This window comes from Arachis stenosperma, chromosome 1 (genome assembly GCF_014773155.1).
Source record: "Arachis stenosperma cultivar V10309 chromosome 1, arast.V10309.gnm1.PFL2, whole genome shotgun sequence".
In the NCBI taxonomy this organism is placed as follows: Eukaryota; Viridiplantae; Streptophyta; class Magnoliopsida; order Fabales; family Fabaceae; genus Arachis; species Arachis stenosperma.
The window spans coordinates 102,856,865-102,869,839 of record NC_080377.1 but is presented as its reverse complement, the minus strand read 5'-3'; positions in this window follow the sequence as shown (position 1 = coordinate 102,869,839).

The following is a 12,975-nucleotide window of genomic DNA, read 5'->3' as shown; positions in this document are numbered from 1 at the left end:
ATGAACAAGTGAATAAATTTTTTTATTTTGATTAATCGCTACATACAAGGGATTTGCTATATAAGTCTTACATATCCTCTAATTGATATTACGCTCAAACGCGCTTGTTATGCACTTTCACGCGCCTCTAACAGATTTTTAATTTTTGAAAGGATTTCGTTTTCTTTTTCGAATTTCTTGCCTTCTCTTTCTCCTTCTTCATTTACGTACTTTTCTCTCTCTGTTCTCTTTCTTCGTTATTCTCGATTTCCATTATTTTTTAACATCAAGCACTGAAATCGTTTTTGAAGATAATGAATAATTCAACTTCAGATTGTCAGATGAACCAGTGCATGAACCTTGCCTGTGAAATTTGCTGTTAATTCTTCCTTGTTTGAATTGAATCTAATGTACTAGTTCTGATTAGAATTAATATAATCTTGTCCATTTTTATATCAGACGTTCGGGTGTAGATTAGGAATATTTGGGTGTATTTTTGTAAAAGTTTGGGTGTATTTACAGTTTATGACTTTTCATCTTACGGAGAGTGAATTGTCTTATTCTTTTAGTTGAATTGTTTTAGTTTTTGTTTAGTTATGATTCATGAATCTAGTTTTTGTTATTTGTTATGATGGTTTTATAGTTGTATTTGCATTCTATGGTTTATGCTTGTTTTAATATGGTGTATTTTGGGTGTATTTTGCAGTCCTTGCTGACTTTGGTGGCTGATTTTAGTGTACACATAACATAACTCATTTCTGTATCTGCAACAAATTTGGGTGTAAAAACGAAGATATTTGGGTGTAATACGAAGATATTTGGGTGTAAAACGAAGATATTTAGGTGTATTTTTATTCTGATGAGTTTTGCATAATTTAGAACTCTTCATCTTTCTCCTCCTCATCTTCTTCTGCTTCTTCTTCTTCATCTTCTTATTTCATATTCTCATAATTTTTTTTGGGAGGAAAAAATCAAACAAAGAAGAAAAAAATACATAATGTTGTAAAATCAAAAGAAGAATGAGGAGAAACACGACGATAAAGATGAAACACGCGAAGAAAAAAGGAGGATAAACACAAAGAAGGCGGAGAAGAAGAAGGAAGAAGAGGAGGAAGAGGAGAAACGCGAAGAAAAATGACAGTTGTGGTTTTCATCGAAGAAGAAAAAGAGTCATTCATAATGGTGAGTAGCACGCTTTGAAAATAGAAAATGGTTGAGTAACGTGCGTGTATTTACTCTTAAATGTGAGAGTGTAATGCACATGTGTTTTGTTGGGCTTGTGCCAACTTATAAGATTTATAAGCCAAAAAAATTTGTATGTATAGCATACCTGTTTTTTTTTTAGCAAAGATAGTTACTTTATTGATTTGTAATAAAACAATCTATTGACCCATGACCAATTAAAGTAGAAACTAAGGAAAAAGCTAATCTCAATAAAAGTGCATAGTCCTTCTTTGGTGATAAAATTCCTCCGAGAACTTTCTTGGAGCGGCAATGATTTCAAGGCTATTCGTAAGCTTTTACTCAAACACCAGTCGTGGCAATGAGGCTTCCACGACGCTTATTATTGTGGGTGTCACCTCCATGCTTGCACACTACTTCCTTTTCCTATTTCTAAAGAACAGAGTTTATTTTAACTATGTTCATGAGTGACAAATCTATAAAATTTTAGTAGTGGGGCAAAATTAATAATGTATTTATATATTTAAAATTTAAAATATATTAATCAATTTTCTAATATATCACATAGTATTTAATACTAGCATCTTGTTAAACATTTTATACCCATAAAAAATTATTTTTATTGATTATTTTTTATATAATAAAAAATTTATACCTTAATATTTGAAAAAACTCTATAAAGAGCCTAACTTAAATAGACTAACTTCGACTTTTCAATACAATTGTGTGAGAGAACAATAAAAATTGTGTAAAATATAAAAATTAAAAAATCAAACAAATCATAATTCTTTTATATATAGTTATAGACAATTTCTCTTTTTTTTTTTATCAAATCATTATTCAAATATTTTTTATTATTTAATTACTGAGTTAACACTATAATATTTATGTTATAAAATTTTTTTACGGAATTAAATAATTTTTGTAGTCAACATCGGTCAATTTTTAAAAATTATTTTATTTATCTTAAAATCTAAATTTAAAATTATTAATTTTTAATTCTAAATTATAAATTATAAATCTAAGCATTAAAATAGATTAATATTAACTAATTAAAAAATTATTTTTTATACTTTTTTTAAATTTATATAATACAGTAATTTTTATCGTTGTATTAATATTTAATAGTATAATTTTTTTTCAGACTAAAAGTAAAAAATTTTAAATGTGGGGACAAATATATTATTATAATGGGAACATTGCAAATACACATGTATATTTATTATTTATTTTTTTTTTCAAATTCAATGGGGTAATTGCCCCCCACCCTTATATAGGTGGATCCGTTCTTAATGTCCATAATATTAATTTCCTTCCATACTTGAACTGATTGAGGGCATTGGATTAAACAATGGAATACTGATTCGGCTTCTTTTCCACACCTAGAAAACTGAAGGTCAACATTAAGAATTCGAGCTTAGAGCTTCAATTTGATAGAGAAACCTTCATGCATCATCTTCCAAATAAACACCTTTAATTTATCGGAGCACGAAGCAACTCAATTGATCTCCACACTTCCTTCTGCTTGAACACTTTCGGCTAGAACTCATATGGAGAATGAAAAGAATGAAAAGCAACTCTGTAACCAGAGTTTATTGTGTATGTTCCTTTATTTTTTTCCCAAATGATCATATGTTGATTCTGCGTTCTTTGAGTCTGCACTATTCTCTGAGCTGTGTTCGTGAAAAAAGTATCATTGATTAATTGAGAATTTCCGTTACCATTAGGTAGTAGGAGTTGGTTGACATAGTGAAGATTGTTAACCTCATTGAGCATCTTATGTCTGTAAATCACCTCCTTATTAGCGTCCTATAACTTTTCAAAAATAGGTACCATATTTCCAGCATTTTTTATCCTTCTAATATACTTGTCTAGCCCAATGAAGGGTTGTTATGAAGCTGTGCCTTCATAAAATTGGAGAAATAGAAGTATTTGCTCTTCATCATCACCTTGTATAGCAGTGAATTACTTTTGGAGATTAGTTGCCAATCTTGTCTTTTAGGAATAGCCAAATTCAATGCTTTCAGGTGTTTAAAACCAAGTCCTCCTTAGTCTTTGTCTCTGCATAATGTGTCCCATTTAATCTATTACATCTTTCTTTCATTACCCTTTTGTCTCCCTCAAAATAATATCATCTTTTTCTTAATACTTTCAATCAGTCTCTTTGGAAGTTTAAAGCAACTCAGTATATAAATTAGAACTGTTGTGCTAACTGTTTTAATAAGTACTTCTCGATCACTTGCTTAAAGTAAGGATCTTTTCCACAAGTTTAGCTTTTTGATAGTCTTGTCTTCGATATATCTGAATGTTTCCTGCTTTGATCCAGTGGCAATTGCAGGAGACCCAAGTATTTATCCTGAGAATCAACGTGTGGAATCTGGAACAGCTGGGCAAGTTCAACACTGAGGTGCTGAGGAGTGTTCTTGTAGAATTTAGTCAGATTAACCACTTACTTACTATATTCTTGTAGAATTTGAAGTAGGGTTTGGCATGTTTGTGTGTTTGCTTTGCTGAATAAGATAGAGTCATCTGTGAAGAATAAATGATTGATCGTATGGCATCTTGTATCTAATCATAAATCACTATACTGCTATTTCTATTCTCAGTGACGGACCTAAAAAATTTTAGGAGTGAAGGCAAAAATATGTATATTAAAATAAATTTTGTTAAACATTATTAGTTATATAAAAATATAAAAATTAAAAAGAGTTAGTGAACACTTTTATTTTTAAAATACTATAAAAATATTTTTTTATTTTTAAAATTTGAACTTAAAATATTTTAATTAAATTATAGATAATTTATTATCCTAACTAATTTTTTATACACATTTAATAATAAAAAACTAAATCAATTGGCACATTAGCGCCTAATGATACACTAATATTTATAATTTAAAACTAAAATTATATATAAATACTTGAAAAATTAATATAAAAAATATATTTATATAAAATAATAGAAACATAATTTATAATTTTTTTCTTTCTTTTTTTTAAATAATTAAATTTGTTATATATTTTTTAATTTAATTTTGATATAATGTTAGATGAAGATTTTATGTATCTGTTTAATTATGTATTGTAATTAAAATATTTTTTATTTGTAACCAATTTATTTTAAAATTTTATATACAACATAGGTACATATAATAGAACAAAAGATAAAAAACAAGTAATAAAGATGAACAAATCGAGAATAAAATAAAATATATAAAGTCATGAAGAAAATAAAATATTAGATTAATACTTAAATTATAATTGTTTGAATTAAAATTTGTAATTGAAAATATCAAAAAGAGAACCAATGAAATTGGAAGATATATAGTGTCATGGAGAACTATATAAAAAAATGAATTTAAAATTTACCTTTTGATGAAAATAAGATAACCACTAGACAAGAAATAGAAAAAGAAGGTTGAAAATATAAAAATAAGAAGAAGATTTAATGGAATAAAAGAATGATGGCATAAGAACTAAATTTGATTAGGTTAAATAATAGTCAAAATGATAGAGAAATAAAAAAAATTAAATTTAAAACTTTAGCTAATTAAATTTAGTTATTTGTAGTGGGGTCATTTAAAATTTGAAGTGGGGTTACATTATATAAAAAAAAAAACTAAAAACACAATAGGGGCAAATGCCCCTCATTGTCATTACTAAGTCCGTCCCTGTCTATTCTCCTCTGTAGAGCAGATGGGATAATCCCTCTACGCAGGCAAGGAATAGATAGGGGAAAGAAGATCTCCTTTTCGGAGTCCCCTTGATGGTTTAAAAAAACCATGTGAATGACCTTCCATAGTAATAGAATATGATGCTGTAGTTACCACTCCTTCAAGCAATCTATTAATTTATCACAAAAATCCAATCTCTTCAAAACTTCCCACACAAAACTCCATTCTACTCCGACATAGGTTTTACTCATGTCTAACTTGAGTGCAAAGTCATAGTCTCCATTTTTCTTATTTTTCAAGTAGTGCATAAATTCGTGAGTTATAAGGATATTATCACTGATTAGACAACCCTTAATAAAAGCATTCTAGTTCCCACTGATGATTCTATCCATTACTCTTTACATCCTGTTGACCAAAATTTTTGAGATGATTTTGTGAAAAATCGTGTTTAAATTGCTCGGTCTAATTTGACTCATTGAATCTTTTCCTTGAATCTTAGGAATCAAACAAATCTGGGTATGATTTAGGAATCTTAGCATTTTTTTCTCTGAATAGAAACTCCTAACAGTCGCATTTACATCCTGCTTGATGATATCCCAATAGAACTAGAAGAACTTAATTGTGAAACCATCATCCTCCAGGGTCAAGTATGGGTTAATAGAAAACACAATAAGATTGAATAGCTTAGAGATGAAAATGGACAACTTTACTTTAAAGTGGAGGGTATTAAAAAAGTGGTTGTGGAGTTTTTTAAGACCTTATTTACTACATCCATACCTATTGATCCTAGAGAGGTCTTGGAAGGTATGACACAAAGATAGACAACAGTGATAATAAGGTGTTAACAAGACCAATCTATAATACAGAAATTAAAAGTGAATAGATATTTATAATGGGTGAAGTGGTGGACTCTTGAATTAAAAATGTTTGAATTTAGATCTCTTAAGTGAGGAAGTTAGTAAAGTGGTAAAATGAGGAGTTAATTATCATTGATTTTATAACTTTTATAAAATGTGTATCCCACTATCTTAATTTAAGAGAGATTAACTCCCCATTTTACTACTTTTCCAACTTTCTTACTTTAGAGAATTTTGATACAAAATATTTTACATGATGAAATTATATTTCCAACAATGACACTACAAGAAAATAGAACATTTGTAACAAAAAATTTGTAACAAATTTAAAATTATTATAAATTATAGTTTTTTTTGGTAACAATAATTAGTTATTGTTAAAGAATAAAAATATTTTCTAACAAAAAAATTTGTTACAAAATATTTTAATATTTTATAATAACGTGATTTTTTTTGTTACAAATTGTATTGACTTTTGTATCAAATTATTGTTTTATTGTAAAATGTTATAATATTTTATAACAAAAGATTATATTGTTTTAAAAGTTTAAAATATTTTTAAAAAAATACCTATTTATTTTAAAAGCTCTAAATATTTTGTTACAAAAAATTAATTTGTGATAAAATGTAATATTTTTGTAATCGTCACAAAAAATTCAAAAAATTTTTGTAACTAAGAATAAATTTTGTTTCAAGATGTTAAATGTAAAATTCAAATTTTTAAAAATTAAAATAATAAATTACAAAATAAAATATTTTGATAGTATTACAGTTTTGTCATATTGGTTATCCAATTCAAATTTAGGTTATTATTATACCATAATTTATTGCTTGTTTTATAGTGGAAAAAAAAGGAAAGAATAATTTTTTTTTTGCCAAATTTTATTTAAAAAATTAAACGAATCTACATTAATTGAATGAAGATTATTTAGCCATTAGTCTTTTATTATAAATAATAATACATCAAAAGATTTTTCATTATAAATAATAATACATCAAATTGAAATCAAAATATCAATTGAACGTAAATCAAGAATAATTAAATTAAAAATTAAATAACAATACTTAGCAGTTTAAAAAGGTGTTACAAAACAAAAATAAAATAAATAAAACACTTGCTAAAGTATATTAGTCAGCAAAATTCTTTGATTACTTAAAAATCAATCTTTGTAATTTATATAATGTTTGAATTTTTAAATTTGAAACTCCTTTAACTAACATATAACTTGGATTACACCAATAAAACTCTACTCACAAGATTATGTTAAAGGTAAAGTACTATTTTAATTTTTAATTATTTTCTATGTATAATTTATTTTTTTATACAAATCCTTATAAGTGTTTAAATCTAATTCACCTCACGAGCCAACTAATTTAATCAATTTTTCAATCAACATGCGAATATATAATTGCCTTTTTCGAATGAATTTCCTTTCCTTTTTTGAAATTTTTTACCGTTTTCGATCTTCCATCTCTGCATATTTCTTTATTGGTTCTCTACGTTCTCTTTCTTCCTTTTTCACGATTCTATTTTCAGCATTTTCGATATTCCATCTCTGCATTTTTCTTCCTTCGTTCTCTATGTTCTCTTTCTTCCTTTTTCACGATTTCGTGCACTCTCTACGTTTTTAGAATCAAGCTCTGAAATCAATTTTTGAAATCGCAATTTCTCATTGTCAAAGATAATGAATGCTTCAATTCAGATTGTCTATTCAACTAGATCGAAGTGGGTTATTGTTTTGAATCTAATGAAACGGTTGAGGTGTGGATCGATTCTAGTTAATGTTTCCGTTAGTAATTTATGATTCTGTATGTGAATAATGTTATTTTTATTTGTGAAAATTATTGTTCATCATTGATGGGTTGAGTTGAATGTAATGTAGGAGTTATGATAAATCTGTTGTATTTCTAGTTTTGGTGTATATCAATACTATTTTGGTGTATATCAGAACTATTTACAACTTCAGACTTTTCAATTGAACGAGGGTTATTGCATTATTGTTTTGAATCGAATCAAGTAGTGAGGTGTGGTTTGAATCTAGATAATGTAGTTTGTTAGTAGTTTATGATTCTATAGTTGAATCATTTAGGTTCTGTTTGAGGAGGACTTCTGAATCTAACTTTTATTATATTTTATGATAAGCTTCTGTGTATGCTAACTTTTAATATGGTGTATTGTGGACTATTTTTCGGTATTTTTTGCAGTTTGTGCGATATCGATGAGCAGTTTATTCCAAAAGGTTAGAATGACTTTTAACATGCTTGAAGATGCTGCAAAATTCTACAAAGATTATTTAAAAGTTGTAGGTTTTTCTATAAGAATTCAGAGTACAAACAAGAAAGAAAATAAAATTAAGAACCAATTGATTGCATGTAGTAGAGAGGGGAAATGGAAATTGAAAATATCTCCAACTGAGAAGACAAATCCCTCAGTTGGATTAAATTGTCCTGCAAGAATTTATATACACATATTGAAGGACAATGGTGTTTGGATGATTTCAAAAGTTGTGTTGCATCATTCACATCCTTGTTGTGCAAATCAAGCAGAGATGCTTAAACAGCATAGGAAACTAAGCATGTATGTACGACGTACAATAGAGAATAACGAGAAAGCCAGAATCAGACTAATCAAAATATACCAATCATTTGTCACAGCAGCAGGGGGTCATCATGAGTTAATTTTTATTGAAAAAGATGTGAAAAATTACATCACGAGAGAAGTGTAGAATATTTCTAAACTAGAGGATGCAAAAGAATTTGGCAAATACTTATTAAGAATAAAAGAGAAGAATCAGAATTTCTTCTTCGAGCTTGAACTTGAGGTTGATCAGTCGATTAAGATTGCTTTTTGGACCGACGTAAGAAGCAGGGCTGCCTGTGAGTATTTTGGAGATGTTATTTTATTTGATACCATTTACAATACAAACAGGTAATACGTTGTTCTGGTTTATGTGTATTTGGTACCATTTTCGATGTAAAGAGATACTATTTCGATGGATTAACGATGTTATTTCTGTGCGTGGTATTTAGATATAATCTGGTTTTTGGTTCTTTTATCGAGGTAAATCACCACCATTAGTCAAGACTTCTGGGATGTGCTTTGATAAAAAACGAGGATATTCAATCATTCAAATGGTTATTTGAATGTTGGCTTCATTGCATGGGAGAAAATACTCAAAAAGACATTCTTACCGATCAATGTGCATCAATGCAAAGGGCTATTGAGGCTTATATGCCCAGAACAATTCACCGCTGGTGTATTTGGTATATCATGAAAAAGATTCCAAGTAAATTAAATGGTTACAAGTGACACAAAGAAATCGAACATGAGATGAGTCATGTTGTTTGGAATTCTCTTACAAAAGAATTATTTGATAACAAGTGGCTTTCAGGTAATATTTCTTTATATTAGGATTAAGTTATGTTAATTTCGTTATGTGTTTTTGCCTGTGCAGCAGAGGTGTAAATTGCATGTATTTTGGTGTATGCTAGTTCTGATTTAGGTATTTTTGCAGAGCTTTTCGAAGATTGTCATTTATGTATTTTAGTTTATCTCGATCACTACTTTTTGGCCAGGATGAGAAGCACATAAAGAAGCGAGAGCATGCATGATTTTTTTAACAAGTTCATTATGCGGAACTGCTCACTTATCCAACTCGTCATATAGTACGATAATTGTCTAGGAAGTAGAGAGCAGAGAGAGAGAGAGAGAGAGAGAGAGAGAGAGAGAGAGAGAGAATCGGATGTTGCAAATTTTCATACCATGATACCGTATGCAACAAAATTCTCAATAGAAGCTTAGTTTCAACAGGTGTATACTCACGAGAAGTTCAGGAAAGTCCAAGCGCAATTCAGAGGAAAAGTGAATTGCATCACAAGATCAATGCATTATGCTCTAGGCTATACGGTATATGAAGTTGTAAAATAAGTTTCTAACTCAATATTCAACAAGTTTGTGATTACATATGACAGGGTATCAGTTGAAGTTAAATGTCAATGCTTATTATTCGAATCAAGAGGGATATAGTGTCGTCACTCTCTGAGCGCGTTAAGCTTTGGGCGAGTAAATAAAGTGTCACCGAGATATATATTGGAACGATGGAGCAAGAACGTAAAGACGAGGCACACACATATGAAAAGCAGCCACGACGAGCCTCTGTTGGACCAAGAAGCAAGAGATTTGACGATTTGGTATTTTAGTCACAAAATATACGTGAATTTGTATCAGAATCCGAGGAGCTGGTTTACGATAATGCTATGGTTGAGATGCAAGAATACAAAGCCAAAAGAAAGGAGAAATATTCATTATCTCACGAAGATGCTTCCTTCGAAGATATTAACGAGCTCCAAAGCTATCCACACGTGAGAACAAGAGGATATCCAAAAAATAAATTAGGTTCAAAGATGGAAAAATAGATTACAAATGCTTAAAAAAAAAACGAAAGCTCTAAGTGAGGTAAAAGTGATGTTCTTTAAATAGAGGGTAATTGAGTTTGTTTTTGTTAATAGTTTTGCTAATATGTGATTTTATTTTTTGTAGTTGAACCTTTTTTTTGGGTGGTTCAGTAGTGCAATCAAATTCCAGCCAATATTATGGACATGTTATGAATTATCAGTTCAGAGATTCAGTAGCATAGGATAGTTTTTGGGTGTAGCGTGACACTATTTCGGTGTACCAATAAACATTTTTTGGTGTATTCTGCATGCTCTTCTTATTGATATTTTCTTTTTTTTTTTTATATTTTGAGATGTTGCTATTTTCGTTTGAAAATTAGTGTTTTGAATTATTTGAAAGAATTTGTTTGTTTTAAATATACAATACATATACAATTCAATACTTAAGGAGGGTAACAATTCAAATTGCTGAATGCTCACAACTCCAGGTTAAGTTTTAGAGAAAATATGTATGCACGCATTTATGGTGTATTTCGGTTATTTTTCGGTGTTTCATAAAAGGAATTCTACATATTAGTCTATTTAATCTTGTTTTCCTGGATTTTTTGAACTTGTAATTAACAACATTTGAACACAGCATAGACAGCTTTATAGAATTTTATTTTTGCAAAGAAAATTTATAAAAAGTTTGGATTAAATATCCAAAAATATACAATTTGTAGAAAATATGTGTTCAAACTATACAATTTAGTAAATAATGTTTAAAGTCTACAACATTCAAACTATTCACTGTCAATATCTTATGAATCCAATTGACAATAAGGACTCAATAATGCTGCAGATGGCTTGGACAATCTGATGGCTTTACTTTCTTGAATGGCTCTATCTCTGAGTGGATTCATTTCATCAAATAGAATCAGTGAAGCATATTGAACTCTGAAATGATCCACTTCCGCCTACAATTTAAAAAAATTCTTTTATTAAACTCCATTAATTTATTAAAGTAATATAGAGTTATCTATTTTTAAACATAGTTACCTGTGTCCCAATTGTCCCATTCATATTTACCCTTGATGATGTTTTATGGTTCAATTATCTCGAGCTATTTCATTATATAAATGGCACAATCGTAGATAAAAACAAAAATAAATCAGCAAAATAAAATAAGATAGTAAGAGAAAACACAAAATTTCTCAAAGAGAATTTATACTTAGTTTGTTGGCCGGCAATATTAATATATGGTGTTTCAATTTTATCATCCTTTTTTTCTCAGAGGTTCTCCTTCAACAAATATCCTCATCCTCGAAATCACGTAGCCCTAAAAACCAAAAAAGCAAAATTTAAGAAAGACAACGTTTAAAACTAGATTACACTGAAATGATCCAACAGTTTACCTTATTTCAAACAGAACTACACTAAATTTTCATATTTTTAACAACAGACAGAAAGCAAAGAATTTATAGAGAACACAAAAGCAGCTTACAACAAATTTATTAAGTTTCGTTCTTTTTTTCAAGGGACACTATTTGTTATATGGGTCAAGGACATGAAATTTTTTGTTTTTAACATTGGCCATCCAGATCCACCAATGATCCGCATAATAAATAGGGGCAAATGTCTAAGTTTGGCTAAAGAGAACAATTTTTTAGTTTAATTGGCACCTAACGAAAAATTGTGTTAAAAAACTTTATAAATGAAGACTTATAAATGGATAGGATGCCAACTTTTTCATGTCCAGATATGGGATGTGTGAGAAATCTCAAATTTTTTATGAGTTTTTTAGATGAATTTGAAGAGCTTGTGAGATGGTCGCGTGGCCACAAACGGTACTGCGATCGGAGCTCCGAATTGAAAGTTACAAGGATTTGAAATTGGAAGTGGAATGATTAGGTTCTTGGTGTGATTCTCTTTCCTTCAGCGTGTTTCATGGAATGAAGGTGTAAAAGAGCTGATTTTAGTATTTTATGTTAGGTCTTGGGCCCAATACGGATCCGGTTCAACCAGTTCGACCCGTTGGCCTAACTTCAGGACAAAATCTTTAAAGTTAGTGTTCTAATGTGCATTCTAAATATTTTTACTTCTTTAGAGTATAAAATTTAATTTTCTAATTGCTTGAGCTCATAATTAATTTTATTAGTGAATTGTTTAGGGTTTTACACACTACTCTCTGGATTTCTGAAATCATAAAAGTTTCTCTTACACAAGAGTGTTATTGTAATTCTCAATGTTGCTCTTTTGTCACATAGACGAATCTTCCATCACTTCTATCCGTTTCTGTAGAAAATTAGTTTGGCACTTCAACTCACTTTTCTTAACGAAAATGTTGCCAAACACTTTAGAAATTAAATTCTAGAGAGTTCTTTTGCACTTTCGAAAGCTTGCCATGCACCTGTCTATAGCCAGACTGCCATGATTGGGTTACAATTTCTCTATACCCTGGATGGGTAGCCCAAGCCGCAATAAAGCGGAAAGGTTTATTTCTTTTTGGCTGGGGCCGCCTTTTACAACAAACTAGGATGGGACAATAATCAGGCTGAAGTCTATTTAGTATTTCTACATAAACCTCAGAAAATAGAGATAACCATCCACTATTGATACAAATCCAATTAAGCTTTTTTCACCACCTAACATAAATTTTCAACCTTCTGTACCAAAAAATCATTTTCTAATAGTCTTAAGTCAAACAGATCGCTGTCCCCTAATGAGGTAGCAAACCGATCTGCGCATCGACTCGAAAAAAGACAACCCTTAGCTTAGATTCATGAGAGAAGAGAACTTCATTAAAATCACCAAGAATGATCCATGGCCTACAAAAAGACGAGAACTGAGTCACAAGATAATCCCATAGTAGAACTCTGGTAGTAAAATGAGGACTACCATAAATACTAC